The 17,273-nt window shown below is 38.1% G+C and overlaps 1 pseudogene across 1 annotated transcript; it reads right to left on the reverse strand.

The window, feature by feature from the left end:
• Positions 1–874: 874 nt before the first annotated feature.
• On the reverse strand, positions 875–15,718 carry LOC309801736 (ferritin light chain-like; annotated as a pseudogene). The gene is made up of 2 exons: positions 15,650–15,718; positions 875–2,017 (listed from the first exon to the last, which is right to left on the reverse strand). The product of its transcript is annotated as a ferritin light chain-like (transcript).
• Between the last annotated feature and the right edge of the window lie 1,555 nt (positions 15,719–17,273).

A 17,273-nucleotide genomic window follows, 5' to 3' on the forward strand; every position in this document is an offset into this window, starting at 1 on the left:
TATATTAAATATGTTGTGTTAACAATGTATTGTATAAGTATATATTGAAAAGGCAAAATGCTATAACGTATTTCAGAGAAAATAATTATGTTGGCCAACTCCAAATTGTACATTGTAGATGGGTCCTAGGAAAAGAAGATTTAATTCATAGTGAACAAGAGGTTAGCTTCTGTTTTCAGCCATGTGCTATTTCAAGAATTAAACATCATGAATAATACAGGATATAAGAGGAATAGTCTAAAGATGGAAAAGCACCTTTTGATTAGGAAAGAGAATTTAAGGCTTAAGTCTTTTTTTTAAGGAAAACTGCCTTATTACTATGAGATAAGAAAATTGTTTCCTTCTTTTCTTCCTTGCTTTCTTCTTCTTTTTTTTAACCTTTTTAATTTTGGATATTTGACCTCTAAGCTGAGATGACTGAAAATGCCTCCTCTGGGCATCAACCTTTTTGAAAGACTTTTTCCCCCTCCCTGAGGCCTATTTGTCTCTTGGAGGCTTTGTCTACATTACTCCTCAAGAGGCAAGCATTTGTCCTTGCACTAAATGCTGACATCTCCTGATAAGAGGGAAGCTGCAAAGTAGAAGAATTGAAGGTCAGTATGTTGATATTGGTCTCAAGCGCATTGATGCACATTTGTGTATTGGGGAAGGGGAGTGAAGCTTGAGAGTGGGCCAGTGGGGAGGGGTAAATATTTTGTGATGCTGTCTACCCATGGGCTTATAAAGTTTACAGCTGCATTAGGAGGACAAGCATTACCATTAGCATGAAAAGTAGGGCAGACCTCAGTTGCAAAAGCTTCTAGCCATACACATAGGGCAATACGTAAATGATGCACCTTATTGCATTCACCCATTCACCCTCCCCTGTTCACGCTAATTGGAAATTTCCATCCATTTCAGAGAAGTAACACAACTATCAATCATTTTCCCTGGCACGAATCTTCCAGGAGGAAGAAAATGGAATACACCTAGCAACAGAGCTCACGCACTAGTAGTCCATGTGTCTTAGATTTAATATCTGATGACTAGCTGCATTGAAGCCAAGAGGTGGTTCACAAAGTTGCTGCACATTAGAATCACCTGGGGAACTCTGAGACCTCCCCGTGCCCAGGCTCCTCCCTAGACCTACTGAATCAAAATCTCTGGGGCTGGGACCCAGACACCAATGTTTTTCTTCCAAGCTCTTTAGGTAATTCAAACGAGCAGCAAAGCTTGAGAACCAGCCCAATAATGGGAACAAACTTATTTCACACAGATAAAGTGGGGCAATTCATATGTTAAAAGAACGTGAATATATGTATATATTTCTTTTTTTCGCTTTATTCTGTTTGTATTTCAAATAGGCTTTTTTTTCCTTCTGCAAAAAGCGTTACTGTTTCCATTTGGTCCAAGGCTTGGGAGAGGGCTCCAGGGCGGTTACAAAGCTGCCTAGTGGCTGCAGAGCGGGGCTTCAGGCAGAAGCTCTGACGCCAGAGGGTCTCCTCAGACGCGGCTGGACTTCAGAGACTCCTGTTTGGCTCGAGGGTGAGCCTTTCAAAGAGATACTCGCCCAGCACAGCCTGCGGACCAGCCAGCCTGCGGAGGTTGGTCAGGTGGTCGCCCATCTTCTGGATGAGTTTCACCTGCTCCTCCAGGAAGCGGCTCTCCAAGAAGTCACAGAGCTCGGAGTCTGCACGGGCAGGACCCAGGGCGTGCAGATCCGATAGTGCCTGGTTCAGATTCTTCTCCCTAAGAATGGCGGCTTCCACAGCATCCTGGGTTTTACCCCACTCATCCTGAGAAATCTTCCGTGCATCCTGGAAGAGGGCGTGGCCGCAGCACTGGTTTTGCATTTTCAAGAGGCGCTGGGCGCCCTCACACTTCTCCTCAGCCAGTTGGCAAAAAATGTGGCCCATACTGTCCAGAGTCCCATTGTTGCTGTCGAAATAGATGCTCAGAGAGAGGTAAGTGTCCACAGATGCATGTTGAACAGGCGGTGGGCGGCGGCTTCCACCTTGGTGGAATAATTCTGATGAACCTGGGTACTCGTGGTTGATCAGTGATAAGGAGCTAAGCTCAAAAACTGGTGTTGGCCTGTCCTGGAGGCTGAGGATAGCTGAGTGTCTGATTCCAAAGGTTGCGAAAGGAAGAAAGGTTGGAGGGTGGTCGGGGGCTGGAGCAAGGAGCGTCCCTGGGTCTGTTCATTCCAAACACTGTTGAAGCAAAAGACAGATCTGCAGGACTGCCGAACACACTGCCTCAAATAGGCTTTGATATAAATGAACAAGAAGTCCAAGCAAGGACAAAACTTACCCTTCCTCCCACCAAAATAGCTGGTGATACTAGAATCTAGATCTGGGAAGGGATTCTTCCATTACTTTCTTAACATTCCAAGCCACTAGAGCAGTGGTTCTCAAAGTATGGTCACCTTGTAACCAAGCAGTACCCTATGGGGCCTTCCTAGGACAGACCCATCCCCCATATCCTCTATTGTAGTTTCTCTCTGAAGTACTCAGATAATAGTATCTCAGGCATATTTCTTGAGTTTTCAGATGCTAAAAACCACCACCCAATGGAAGAAATGAACTCTTTGATGATCATGAGCATGTAGCCCCCAGACCTTCTGGCACCTAAGGATGGATAATGTTACCTGCCTTGTGGCCTCAACATCAGCCAGTCAGAGGATTGTGCACGAGCTGATCACATGCCCTGGGATGTCCCTCCCTCACCTGGCCTTTAAAAATGCTTTGCTGAAATCCTTTGGAGATTTCAGGGGTTTTGGAACACGGACCACCCCTCTCCTTGCTCGATCCTGCAATAAACCTTTCTCTTCTCCAGACTCCAACCTTTAGGTTTGTTTGGCCTCACTGTGCTTCAGACACATGAACCTGCATTCGGTAACAACCTGACCAGCTTTACCAGCGTCCCCTGATAATGTGTCAGATATTCAAGTTTTAGGGCCCTATCCCAGCCCTATGGAATCAGCAACTCTAGAGGGGCTCAGTGATCTCTGTTATAACAGGCCCTCCATATGATTTTTATTCACCTTAAAGTTTGAAAATATCTGCATTGTCAGCTGGCCAAAGCGTCCACCAGCAGGTTAAGGGGAGTGACGCCTGGAAAAGATAGGGAGTAGCCAAGGCAAGTACAGCAGCATTTGCCGTGGTAGTAATGGAGAATGCCTTTTCTCCACTGGTTGGCACAGACTAGTATCTGGGAGCAGTGGCAGGGTTATTTAGGATGCTTTACAATTCATTGTAGAGTGACCGCTTTCCTGGTTTGCCAGGGACTTCCCCTGTGTGAATACTTAAAATCTCATCCTGGCAAACCCCTTAGCCCTGGATTTGAAAAACTTAGGGAATAACATGAAATTTAGGGGAAACATGATCTAGGATTTGGGCAAGTCACAAGTGCTAATTAAAGCTAAGCAAGTATGGACAACATCTAGCCTTCTTTACCCCTTTGTGGGAAGGTAAATCTGATTGGGTGAAAGGACTTATTGTTAAGAAATCTTTGTAGAAACATCCCCTTCTGCTTAGTCCGCTGGTTCTCAGTTCTGGGTAGACACTGGCATCGTCTGAGGAAATTTAAAGTTATTTTATTGGTCTAGGATGACCAACAGTCAGTGTGAGGGTTTTTAAAAAGTGCTTCAGATGATTCTAATATGCAGCCAAATTTAGGTGCCACTGCTTAAGCTTTTGAACCACTGCTACATATTTTCACCTCATCTTCCTATGAGAATATCCAACTGTAGTTGAGGTTTGTTTTTTTTTCTTTTTCTTTTTTTAACTGTCTTATTATAAGATTTACTGTCTTAAATAAGATTGAATGTACAGAAAATCCTGCTAGTCCATCTGGTATAGCTAGATACTTAGAATAATATCGTTAAGATATATACCATTTAAGTACTGTGACTGGCCTTTTAAAAATTAACATATGCATTGAATTAGTACAATCTCTTTTGAAGTTGTCATGTTGGGGAGCTATACCTGTAATCTGCTGCCATTGCTAAATATCTGGACAATTCTTATTAGGAATTGTTTTTAAACATCTTTAGGGATTAAAACCAAGAGTGCTGTATTATTTGTACTGGGACCACAAAAACCTCACAAAGTTTCCCCACTGTACCTTCTACCCCCATCTCTAACCCTTGGCAACTTCTAATCTGTTCTCCATCTCCACAGTTTTGTTATTTTAAGAATAATATGTAAACATAATCATGAATTACTTAATCTTCGGAGATTGGCTTTTAAAAATTTTTTCTTCAGCATCATTCCCTTGAAGTTCATTTTAATTTTTGCATATATTAATAATTTGTTCCTTTTCGTTGCTCCATAGTATTCTATCATAAGATTTTATCACAATTTGTTTCAACATTCATCCATTGAAAGACATTTGGGTAGTTGCCAGTTTTGGGCTATTATAAATAAAACTGCTCTCAACATTTATGTGTAAGTTTCTGTGGGAACTTAATTAAGTTTTTGTTTCTTTTGGATAAATGCTCAAGAGTACAATTACTGCGTTGTAGGGTGAATCTACTTTTAGGATTAAAAGAGACTGTCAAGCTGTTTCTCAGAGTGGCTAAACCATTTTATTTTCCCACCAGTGACGTGATATAACTTTTCTACGTACTCACCAGCATTTGATGTTGTCACTATAATTTTAGTTATTCTCTGATATCTCATTATGGTCTTAATTTGCATTTCCCTAATGCTAATGATGTTGAGCATCTTTTCATGTGCTTCTTTGCCATGTGTATATTCTCTTCCATGAAATGTCTGTTCCTGTCTTCTGCCTATTTTCTAGTTGGATTTTTTTAAGTTGTTTGGAGAGTTCTTTGTATATTATAGATACAAGTCATCTGTCTCATGTGGGATTTTCAAATATGTTTTCCCACTGTGTAATTTGAGTTTTCATCCACTTAAAAGGATCTTCTATGAAGCATTTTTAACTCATTTTGATGAGATCCAATTTATCAGTTTTTGCTTTTATTGATCATACTTTCGGTGTCAAGTCTAAGAATTATTCACCTAGTTCTAGATGCCAAAGATTTTCTCCTATTTCTTTTTCTAAAAATGTCCTGCTTTTACATTTAAGATTATGATCCAGTTTGATTTAATTTTTGTGTAAGGTGTGGAGGTTTAGGTTAAGGTTCATTTTTTGTTTGTTTTTGTCGAGGGATGTCCAACTGTTTCAGTACCATGTTTTGAAATGTCTACTCTTCCTTGATAGCTTTTGCACTGCTGCAAAACAGGTTAAATGTATTTATGTCAGTCTATTTCTGGGTTCTCTATTCCATTCCATTGATCTATGTATCTGCCCTCCAAAATTACTGCGAAGTCTTGAAATTGGGTGGATTAATTCCTCCCATTTTAATCTTCCTTTACAAATTGTTTTAGCTATTCTTCAGCCTCTTCTTACCATACAAATCTTAGAAAAAGCTTGTCTATATCCGCAAAAACCTTGAGGGCATTTTAAGAGTAATTGTGTTAAGCCTCTTAACTTGGGGAGAATTGACATCTTTATTATGTTGTGTTTTCTAATCCATGAACAAGGTATGTCTCCCTATTTGTTTGGGACTTTAAAATTTTTCTTCATCAGCATTTTGTAATTTTCAGTATAGAGGTCCTATAAATGTCTTATTGGGCTTGTATTTAAGTATTTATTTAGGTCAGTTGTAAATGGCATCACATATTTTAATTTAAGCTTCTACACATTTGTTATTAATATATAATGTGATAAAACTGTGTTGATCTTGTACTCTAAAACATTTACAAACTAATATTATTTCTCAAGCTTTTTGTGGATTCCTTGGTATTTTCTCCATTTAGATTATCATCTCCTCTTCAGACACAGACAGTTTTACCTTTCCTTAGGCAATATAATAGGATATATTACTCTTCAACATTCAGTAGGATATATTCCTTCCTATTCAACATAGTAGGACTAGTCCTTTTATCTTTTAAATGAACTTTTTAAAACTTTAACATTTAAATTTATGTATTTATTTATTTTTGCTTATTTTCTTACTAGAACCTCCAGTAATATATTTACTAAAAGTGGTGAGAGCAGATATCCGTGCCTTGTTTCTGATCTTACAGAGAAAGCATTCAGTCTTTCACAGTTAAATATAATCTCGGTATAGGTTGTTTGTAGATCATCTTTATGAGTTTCAGTATGTTCCTTTTGTATTCCTAGTTTGCTTGGAGTTCTTTTTTCTTCTTTTTTTACAATCATGAATGGGATTGGATTTTGTCAAGTGCTTTCTCTGCCTTATTGGATAGGATCACATGACTTTTCCCTTTAATCTATTGGATATGGTGGATAACATTGTTTGATTTTCAAATATTTAACCAACTTCGCATAACTAGAATAAATGCCACTTGGTCATGGTATATTATTCTTTTTATATATTTCTGGATTTAATTTGCTAATATTTGGCAGAGGATTTTTACAGCCAATTTCATAAAAAATATTGGTCTGTAGTTTTCTTCTTTCTATACTATCCCTGTCCGGTTTTGGTATCAAGGTAATACTGGCTTCATAAATTTAATTAGGAACTGCTCCTTCTACTTCTATTTCTTATCAAATCATGTAAAATTGGTGTTAATTCTTTATGTCTTGGGTAAAAGTGAAACATCTAAGCCTGAATATTCCTTTTGGGAGTTTTTAAATGAAAAATCAGTGTTTCTAATGGTTACAGGAAAATTGAGATTATCTATTTCATCTTGGCTGAGTTTTGGTAGTTTTGAGTGTAGAAGCATTGGCCCATTTCATCTACATTTTTGAATTTATAATGTAGACTTGTTCATAAGAAGTAGTCCCTCATTAACCTGCAGGATATGTCATGGTATCCCTGGTTGCATTTCTGATATCTGTGATTTGTGCCATCCATCTTTTTATCTTTATCAGTCTTGCTAGATCTTTATTGATTAGATTGTTTATTTCCAAGAACCAGACTTTTGTTTCATTGATTTTTCCCCCCTATTTTCCTGTTTTCAGTTTCATGGATTTCTATTTCATCTTTATTATTTCCTTCTTTCTGCTTGTTTAGTGTTTTTTCCTCTTCCTTTTTTACTGTTGTAATATAGAAAATTAGATTATTGCTTTGAAATACTTTCTTTCCCAATTTAGTGCTATAAACTTCCCTTTCAGCATTGCTTTCACTTCATTCTGCAAACTTTGATCTGTTATATCTCCATTTTCTTTTATTCTATGCATTAAAAAATATTTCCTTGCTGCTGTCTTTTTTACCCATGAGTTATTTGGAATTGTGATGTTTAGTTTTCACATGATTGAAGATTTTCCTGTTGTCTTTCTGTTATTGATTTCTAGTCTGATTCCATTATGGCTAGAGAACATACTCTATGGTTTTAATTCTTTTAAATCTGCTAATTTTTTATGAATATATAAATGAAAGAAATAAGAAAACCTCTGAGTCTTAGCATCCAACACTTAGGCACATTACGATTTAAATCTGCTAAGGTTCTTTTTATTGCCCAGTATATAGTATATGAGTGAATATTCCATGGACACTTGAATATGTATTCTGCTGTTACTGAGTGTGTTCTTTAAATGTCAGTTATATCCTATTGATTGATGATGTTTTCATTTCTTCCATATTCTTGCTGATTTTTCTCTCTGGTAGTTCTATAAATTGCTGTGCTGAAGTCTCAAATAATAATTGTGGATTTAAAATTTTCTCCTTTTACTACTTTTTCAGTGTTTGCTTCATGTATTTTGAAGTTCTGTTGTTTGGTGCACACACATTTAGTATCAATAGGTCATCTAGGTGGATTATTCCTGTTATCTTTATGTAATGACCCTGTTTGCCCCTAATAATTTCCTTTGCTCTGAAGTCTACTTTATCTGATATTAATATAGCCATTCCTACTTTTTCTGATTAACGTTCACATGATATATCATTATCTTCCTTTTACTTTGAACTCCCTATATCATGATGTTTAAAGTAAACTTCTTATAGACAGTATATAGTTGGATCATGCTTGTGAATTTTTAATCTACTCTTCCAATCTCTGTCTTTGACTTGGTTATTTAGATCATTTACAGTTAAGGTAATTATTGCTATGTTAAAGATTAGGTCTACCATTTTATTTTTTGTTTTGTCTTTTACCTTAGTTTCTCAATCCTGTGTTTCTCTTATTTTGGGTTACTTAAACATTTTTTAATAAGTCCATTTTAATTTAATTTATTTATAATCATTTGTGTATACTGTTTGTATAGTTTTCTTAGTGGTTGCTTTTGGCATCACAGTATACATATGTAACTTACCATAGCCTACTGGAATCAGTGTTTTATTACTTCAAGTGAAGTTCCAAAATTTTACTTCCATTTAGTCTCTTAATATTCCCCAGTTTTAAAGTATGATTTTCTGTAGTATTTCCTTTCTCTACATTGAGAACCACATCAGATGGTGTCATAATATTTGCTTTGACCATCGGATAGTATTTAAGAAACTCATGAGGCTAATGATAGTCTCTTATATATACCCCATTTGTTTTCACCCATTCCATTGTTCCCCTTTTCTTTCTGAAGTTCCCAGTCTTCTGTTATTGTTTTTTTTTATGTTTTCATAACATTAGGTGATATCTGGGCTTTCCAGTGCCATTGGATATGAGTTTCAGGAAACACTGAGTCTGGCTCACTTAATGCTGCTGAGTTGGAGGGTTTGTATATGTTGGGTCTGTTGGTGCAGCAGGTGCTAGCAGATTAGACTAATGTTGATGGGACTAGTGCCACAGGAGGATGGGTTCCCATTCAGGCTATGCTGCTGCTACAGTAGATCGAGTCCCCCTCTACCCCAAGTGTGGGGCAGTGACCTGCTGCTGTCACTGCTTTGTATTAGGCTGCGTTTGCCTCAGGTGTGTGGTGGGATCCCTTGGAAGCTGCTGCTGCTGTCAATCACAAGGTTAAATTCATTTCAGAAATACTTAAGTATAAATATATAGCCTGGCTCCTATAGGACCCCTGTAATAGTTTTTTATTGCTTTCATACAAATGAACACAAATATAGTGACTCAAAACAATGTCAATTGATTACCTTACAAGTCTGACATTGGTCTCAATTGAGTAAAGTAAAAGTGTTGGCAGGATCGACAGATGAATGGATAAAGATGTGGCACATATATACAATGGAATATTACTTAGCCATAAAAAGAAATGAAATTGAGTTATTTGTAGTGAGGTGGATTGACCTAGAGACTGTCATACAGAGTGAAGTAAGTCAGAAAGAGAAAAACAAATACCGTATGCTAACACAGATATATGGAATCTGAAAAAAAAGAAAAAATGGTTATGAAGAACCTAGGGGGCAGGGCAGGAATAAAGATGCAGCCATAGAGAGTGGACTTGTGGACACAGGGAGGGGGAAGGGTAATCTGGGATGAAGTGAGAGAGTGGCATGGACATATATACACTACCAAATGTAAAATAGATAGCTAGTGGGAAGCAGCCGCAAAGCACAGGGAGATCAGCTCTGTGCTTTGTGTCCACATACAGGGTTGCGATCGGGAATGGAGGGTGGTAGGGAGATGCAAGAGGGAGGAGATATGGGGATATATGTATATGTATAGCTGATTCACTTTGTTATGAAGCAGAAACTAACACACCATTGTAAATCAGTTATACTCCAATATAGATGGTTAAAAAAGAAAAAAAAAAGTGTTGGCAGAGCTACATTCTTTTCTGGAGGCTCTTAGGGGTGTTTCTGTTCCCTGGACTTTATCCGCTTCCAGCGGTCACTTGTAGTCCTTGACTCAGAGTCCCCTTTCTCCACCTACAAAACCCAAAATGTTGAATCTCTCTGATTCTGCTTCTATTAGGACATGTCTCTCTTTCTCTTTCTACAGTTGGGAATTGTTTTCTACTTTTAAGGACTCATGCAATTAGATTTGTCCCATGAGGTAATCCAGGATAATCTTTCTATCTCAAGGTCTATAACTTCAGTCATATCTGCAAAGTTCTCTTCACCATGTAAGGTAACATATTAATAGGTTCTAGGGATTAGGGTGAGGGCATTTTTAGGAGCCATTATGCTCCCTACCACACCCTCAACAAGTGACCTTGAGAAAATTACTGAGATTTTTAAAGCCTTACTTTCCTCAAACATAAAATGGAAAGAAAGCTAACTAGTTAACATCATGAATGTGAAACAGTATATATGAAATCAACTAATTCAAAAAATAAGATTTCTTCTTTTTCTTTATGATTTACATGATTCTCAGAGTTCAGTTACTTGAAGATTTACTTTTTTTTAAACAGAACTAAGGAATTTCAGGGTTCAGGTGCTGTAAGATTGTCTGAATTATCTGAGTAACAATTAGCTAAGCACAGGTGTAAAGCATTTGGTTTACTCCCTGGTTTTCTTTATCTTCTCATCCCAGTAAATGCATATCCCTTTTCTAGCTCCAGCCAGTAGAGTCAGAGCTTGTTTTACTGTTTAACTAAAGTTGAATTTAAATTCTCTCTACATCTCCAGATTCTCAGCCCTGGTTGCATATTATAATCACCTGGGGAGATTTCAAGAACTACTGATGCCAAATTTCTACCTATCATGGATATTTGAGGAGGGACCTGGAATGAAATGCTCTAGCTTATGGTTTTTGGAACCAAATCATAGTCTACACTGAGCCAAATTATTTGCGAGATCACCTCTAAAAAGGAATTTATCTGTGGTAACTAATGCTCTTCCTTTGTCAGTATGCTTGATTTGTCCCTCTTTGGGGGAAAAAAAGAGGGGGAAAAACACCCCAGCAGTTGTGCTCCCTGAATTATAACCTGATGCTGTGGAATTAGTGTTGGCTTAGAGTGCACATCTTCGGATACCCATTCTCTCTCCTGCTTCCTTGCATGAACTTATATCCTTGGGCAGTGTTTCATCCACCACTCTCTTTTGCTTCTAATCTTAGCAAGTAAAGTCTCCCCTTAATGAAATAGCATTTCATGAGGCTTACTGGGAGCATAGGTCTGTTCCAGGCCTATCCTATGTTAGCTAAAGCAGATATAAGTGATGTATTTTTGGCATTCATCCTTGTGGGTTGGAAAGAGAAGACAGAATTTTATCCTTTAGGTGTCATCTGACTGGACAAATGGGCTCTTTCCCTCTGCTGCCTACCATGTAAAAACCTGAGGGTGTTACCTCTAGAAGGTATCTTCTAGTTATCAAAATAGTTCAGATAAGTCAAATTTCTCAGTAAAAGATCACAAAACTATGTCTTAGGTGGTTAATTTTCTATGTCAATTTGTCTGGGCCACCATGCCCGGTTATTTGGTCAGATATTATTCTGGATATTTCTGTGATGGTGTTTTCGTGTTTTTTACAATTTTTATTTATTTATTTATTTATTTATTTATTTATTGATATTTTTGGCTGCGTTGGGTCTTCGTTGTCAGACGTGGGCTTTTTCTACTTGCAGCAAGCGAGGGCTACTCTTTGTTGTGGTGTGCAGGCTTCTCATTGCGGTGGCTTCTCTTGTTGCAGAGCATGGGCTCTAGGCGCACGGGCTCAGTAGCTGTGGTGCACGGGCTTATTTGCTCCACGGCACATGCGATCTTCCCAGACCAGGGCTCAAACCTGTGTCCCCTGCATTTGCAGGCAGATTCTTAAGCACTGTGCCACCAGGGTAGTCTCTGTCATGGTGTTTTTGGATGAAATTCATATTTAAATTGGTGTTGGACTTTGAGTACAGCAGATTATCCTCCATAGTATGGGTGCGCCTCATCCAATCAGTTGAAGCTCTTAATAAAACAAAGACTGACCTCCCTGTCGCAAAAAGGAATTCTGCCAGAAGACTTACAGAAATTGAACTGCAACTCTTCCTAGAGTCTCTAGACAGCCTAACCTGCAGATTTTGAATTGACCAAGCCTCTATTATTGTGTGAACCAATTGTTTAAAATCTCTCTCTCTCTTTCTCTATCTTTATATAGATATGGATATAGATCTAGGTATCAATATTGATATCTAGATCTAGATCTATCAATATATATGGGCACATTGTATACACATGCTGTTGGTTCTGTTTTTCTGGAGAAGCTTGACTAATATAGTGGCCCATATAAATAAAAGGATGAACCCAAGTTCACCCAGGTAGAAAGTAGTACAATGAGAACTGGAACTTAAGGCCTCATGACTCATTCAGCTGTGAACACTGACCCAGAACTAGGGTCCGCAAACTCTGGCCCACTGATCAGATCTCGCTTGACTCCTGGTTTTGTACATAACATTTTGCTTGAACACAGCCACACCCATTCATTAACATATGGTGCATGGCTGTTTCTGTGCTACAGCAGCAGATAGGCAGTTGCAACGGAGAGGTATGGTACACAAAATCCAAAATATTTACTATCTGACCCTTTACAGAAAAGATCTGCTGACCCTTGCTCTAGGATGCCATCTGATTTCTGATAACACAGAGGAGAATAATTCATGCACATTGGGGTTGATTGTTAATCTCCTGTCCTCCTTAGGTCAAAGATCTCTTAAATGCTCACCCTTGCAATAGCCAGCTTGGGGAGCATTGTCTGAGGATGCAGAAATATTTCTTGCCAGGTCTTTCCAATCCACACTGCTCCCTGACTATGGTTCTTAAAACCTATTTTTTTAAAAAATATTTTATTGGAATATAGTTGATTTACAGTGTTGTGTTAATTTCACGTGTACAGCAAAGTGAATCCGTTATACATATACATATATCCACTTTTATTTTTTTAGAGTGATTTCCAAATAGCCCATTACAGAGTATTGAGTGGAGTTCCCTGTGCTAATAAGAAGAACAGGTTCTTATTAGTTATCTATTTTATGTATAGCAATGTGTATATTTCAGCCCCAATCTCCCAATTTAGCCTCCCCACCACAATACCCTGGTAACCCTAAGTTTGTTTTCTACATCCTTGCCTCTACTTCTAAAACCTGTCTATTTTAACCAACTACCACTCATTGCTTACTGTCTCTGGCTTCATGTACTTCATAATAAATCTACCTCTTGTTCAATCCTGGATGACATGTTCCAAGGACTGAGATAATATCTTCTTCTACATAACTTGTCCTTGATATTGTCTAACTTGGGGTCTTTATCTATGTCCCAAAGAAGACAGTCACACTCTGTCTTCTAGTACTACTAATAATACCACATTTTATGGCATGAATTTGACCCAATGCACTGAACTATCCCTTTATAAACTGTATGCAACCTGTCACTGGGTTTTAGCACCGGGATAGAGCTCAAATTAGTGTTCATATTTAAACAAATCTACTTGACCAGAAACTTTTTGTCTCACCATTTATTTTATTACACAAGTAACTTCTCTCTTTGCATCTATGATGTAAATATTTTTAATTTCCTAAATTATCTGAAAAATTATTTAGAGCTTCCATTTCAGTAGGCATTGGAATTGCTGTGTTATGACTATTTCATTATTTTATTTCCAAATGTTAAATTAGGCTTCAAGCTTTGGCCAAGAGTAGACAGGAAAGGGTTTTAAAAGAAATGAAGAATGGGAAAGACTTCTGATGCAACGGAGACTTAATAAAGATTTGCTTTTGAATCAAGAATTTATAATAAAGGTTTGATTTTGAATCAATAAGTTAGGTCATTGCAAAATAGCTCCCTGGTAAAATTCCATTCTTTTGTAATCATTAAGTACAGAAATTAACCATCAAAATATGCAGTGATCTTTTTCATTTTCTAAAAACAAACATATCTAGATGAGAGGAGAATTCATTTCATAACTCAGGCTCTGGACTTACGACTCCAAGTCCTGTTTTCTTTCAACCATGCCTACTAAGTTTCTGTCTAACTTCTTGAGCATGAGGTAATGGCTTCAGCTTTCATCTCCTTACTCAGTATATAGCTTGGTGACTAAGAGTAAGGGATCTAAACCTTGAGAACTTGGGTTCAAATCTTGACTCTAAAATTTACTTGTTGAGTACTCTTGAGCATGTTATCTGTTTCTGCCTCAGTTTTCTCATCTATAATATAGAGATAACATTACTTCTCTCAGCGAGTTGCTATGAGGGTTAAAAGAGAAAATTCATACAATGCAAGAATTTATCAGTTCTTGGAATACAATAAATACTGAAAAGAAATGTTAGCCATTATCAAGGGCCCCTCATTTTATGGATAATATAGATTAGTTTATATAGGTCTAATATTTACATATACATAAATATTTTGTACCTATATTTGTGTATACGTTCTTCTTAGAAATTGAGCAGTCAACATTCACATCTAAAAGTATGTGCTCCAGGGAGATCAGCTCGGTGCTTTGTGACCGCCTGGAGGGGTGGGATAGGGAGGGAGGGAGGGAGACGCAAAAGGGAGGGGATATGGGAACATATGTATATGTATAACTGATTAAATTTGTTTTAAAGCAAAAAAATAAATAAATAAATAAAAGTATGTGCTCTGTGAAATGTAGATCTCCTGTGTACAGACACAGTGCTGTAGTTATCTATTGCTACATAATAAAGAAGTCCAAACTTAGTGGTGAAATAAACAAAAATTGTAATATGTGCCCAGATTCTGTGGGTCAGCAATTCAAACAGTACACAGAGGAGATGGCTTGTCTCTACTCTGTGACTGATGTCTGAAACCTCAGCTCATGAGGATTCAAATGGCTGGGGCTGCAATCATCTAGATAATTTTAATTTACATGTCTGGCCCTTGAGATGGGATGACTTGAAGACTGGGCCCAACAAGGACTGTTGCCTGGAGTGCCTATAGATGTCTGCCCATGTGGCTTGGACTTCTCATAACGTGGTAGTTAGGATTCAAGATAGAGTATCCCAAGAATGAGTGTTCAGGGTTGAAGCATTCCAGGAGAATCATGCAAAAGCTGCATGACCTTTTATGACCTAGTCTTAGATGTTACATAGCATCACTTTATACTATTGCAGGCGTTGGAGACCTTTTTCCATAAAGTGTCAGACGGTCAATATTTTAGGCTTTACACGCCATACAGTCTCTTTTGAAACTACTTAGCTCCGCTGCTGTGATGTGAAAACAGACACAAACAATACATATACTAAGGAACATAGCTGTGTTCCAATCAAGCTTCATTTATAAAAGCCGGTAGAGGCCTAGATTTGGCCCACCAGCCATAATTTACTGACCCCTGCTCTATTGTTTGAGGCCACGGAAAGCCTGCCCAAATTCAAGGGGAAATGCCCACATCTGGATGTGAAGAATGGCAACGAATCTGAGACCCTGTATTAAAACCACTACATATGGGATACTTAGAAGAAGATCTGTCTGCATACCTTGTTTCTCCCATGTATGGTGGATATGAGGTATTGGCACATGTTACATCTCTGTAAGCCTGGGTCAAGGTCAAAGTTGAAATCTGAACTCAATGACCTTGATTTCTGGAAGAATTGGTAACTCTACTTATGATATCCTTACACTCCTTACCCATATAAATACACCACAAAAGATAGATTTCAAGTTAACAGTTGCTTTATGGCAGATTTTTATTATGTCTCCATTGACTGAATTATTCCATTTTGGTTAGAAACATGAGTTTTGTTTCTTTCCTAAAGAGATCTGCAACTTTTCAGATGCGGCATTTCATTCTAATGAGAGGATGATGTAGGTTTTTCTAAACGGAAAAAGCAGGGCAGGCTGAGTTCACTCAGATCATACCAATGCTTACAGGAATAACCGAAACTGGAACACAGGCTTCCAGGTTTTCCCGTCCTGTGCTCTTTCCGGTAGGTGCCATTGTCTGCTGGGCCTGGCAGTAATAAGTTTTGACCTTTACCTCTCTACACTCTTGTGAAGTGGTTTTGGGCTTTGTTAGCTTTCTTATGAGTTTGTACTAAATTGTGTCCATAAAGTAGGCTGAATTCCTCAGGGAAGGATGATAGCTGTTACTGTGTTATTACTGCAAATGTTGTGTTGGTTACTTTTTTTTCTTTTCTTTTGTCCAGTTGTATCCTGAACTTAAAAGTTATATTATCTGAAATGAACGATGTGCCTCTGGTGGAAAACACTAATTTAAGGGATGAAAATTCCTGATGATTGCTTCAGTCAACCCTTAATACACACTGAGCTTCATTAGTAAACAGACAACTCTCAGACCTTTCCCTTGGAAGAGGTCGCATAATCAGGCTTTGTGTTGATTTTGCATTCTGTTCGTTAGACACAGAACAAAGTAGAATGATTGGCTGGTACAGGGAAAGCAGAAAGAACTTTCTTCTATTTTGGTGATGCATCCCATAATAAGGGTTGAAAATGAGACTGGAGGTAAAAACGTGAAACTCAGAAGAGCAAAGGAGAGAGGATATTGTTTCTTTGAAAATATTCTTTCAGTGTTGGCCCAGATGAAATATGAAGCTGAGGAAATTTTTTTTAAGTGATGATTTTTGTGTTAACAATGTGAGTGTGGAATTAGTAAGAATCAGAAAGCAAGCACCCTTTTCCACCAAGGACTTGGGAGCAAGTGAAACCATAAATACTCCCGGTTCTTGGAAACCCTTTTGGAGCAGTAATCAGAGAAGGGTAAAGGCAAAGCCTCAGAGCAGAGGTGTTCAGAGCAAAGGGATAGGAGGAGAACAAAAGGAGAGTGGATATTTTTAGAGCTGTCATTTTGAAATTTACCTGCTTCTGATTCAGTGCTGCTTTGCTACTGTGTTGATCCCGTGGAAATCCTCAAAGCAGGAGCAGCCCTATTTTAAAATAATAAGGTTAGAGCAAGTGACTTGAATCCAGGTCTCTTTAGCTCAAGAGCACAGAGGAGAGTGTGAGGAAAGAGTGAGGCCACAAGGAATTGTTCACTGGGTACATTTTCCCCAAACCTCACTAACTGGGAGAAACTGACCACTGGATTATGTGGCTTGAAGGAAAGCAAAAATGTTGAAAGCAAAGAGTGTGGAGCTTGTTTAGAAAGCAAGCTCTATCATCTGGTCACCTGCTGATGATAATAGCATCGGCTGAGTCCTGACCATTTACAATGAAGGCACTTCTGTAGGTCATAAGTTCCAGGAGGGCCAGAACTGAGTATGTCTGTTTCAGCATTTAGCATGGTTTAGCATCTTAGAGCCCGGTACATTATTGGCATATAGTAGACTTAAAAATGAATATTTGTGGATTGTCTGAATGAGTGGATGGATGTGTGTGATTCATATCCTATTTGCAGGTCCTATGCCCTACAGTGGATTTTCTGTGTCAGATTGTGAAAGTATTTATGACGGGGATTGGCATTGTTCCCTATTTTATGGATAAACATTACACATGAAAGGACTTTACATTGACATCCCAAAAACCTCATAGGAATT

The sequence above is a fragment of the Mesoplodon mirus genome (assembly GCF_964341445.2).
Source record: "Mesoplodon mirus genome assembly, contig: SUPER_3_unloc_8, whole genome shotgun sequence".
Lineage (NCBI taxonomy): Eukaryota > Metazoa > Chordata > Mammalia > Artiodactyla > Ziphiidae > Mesoplodon > Mesoplodon mirus.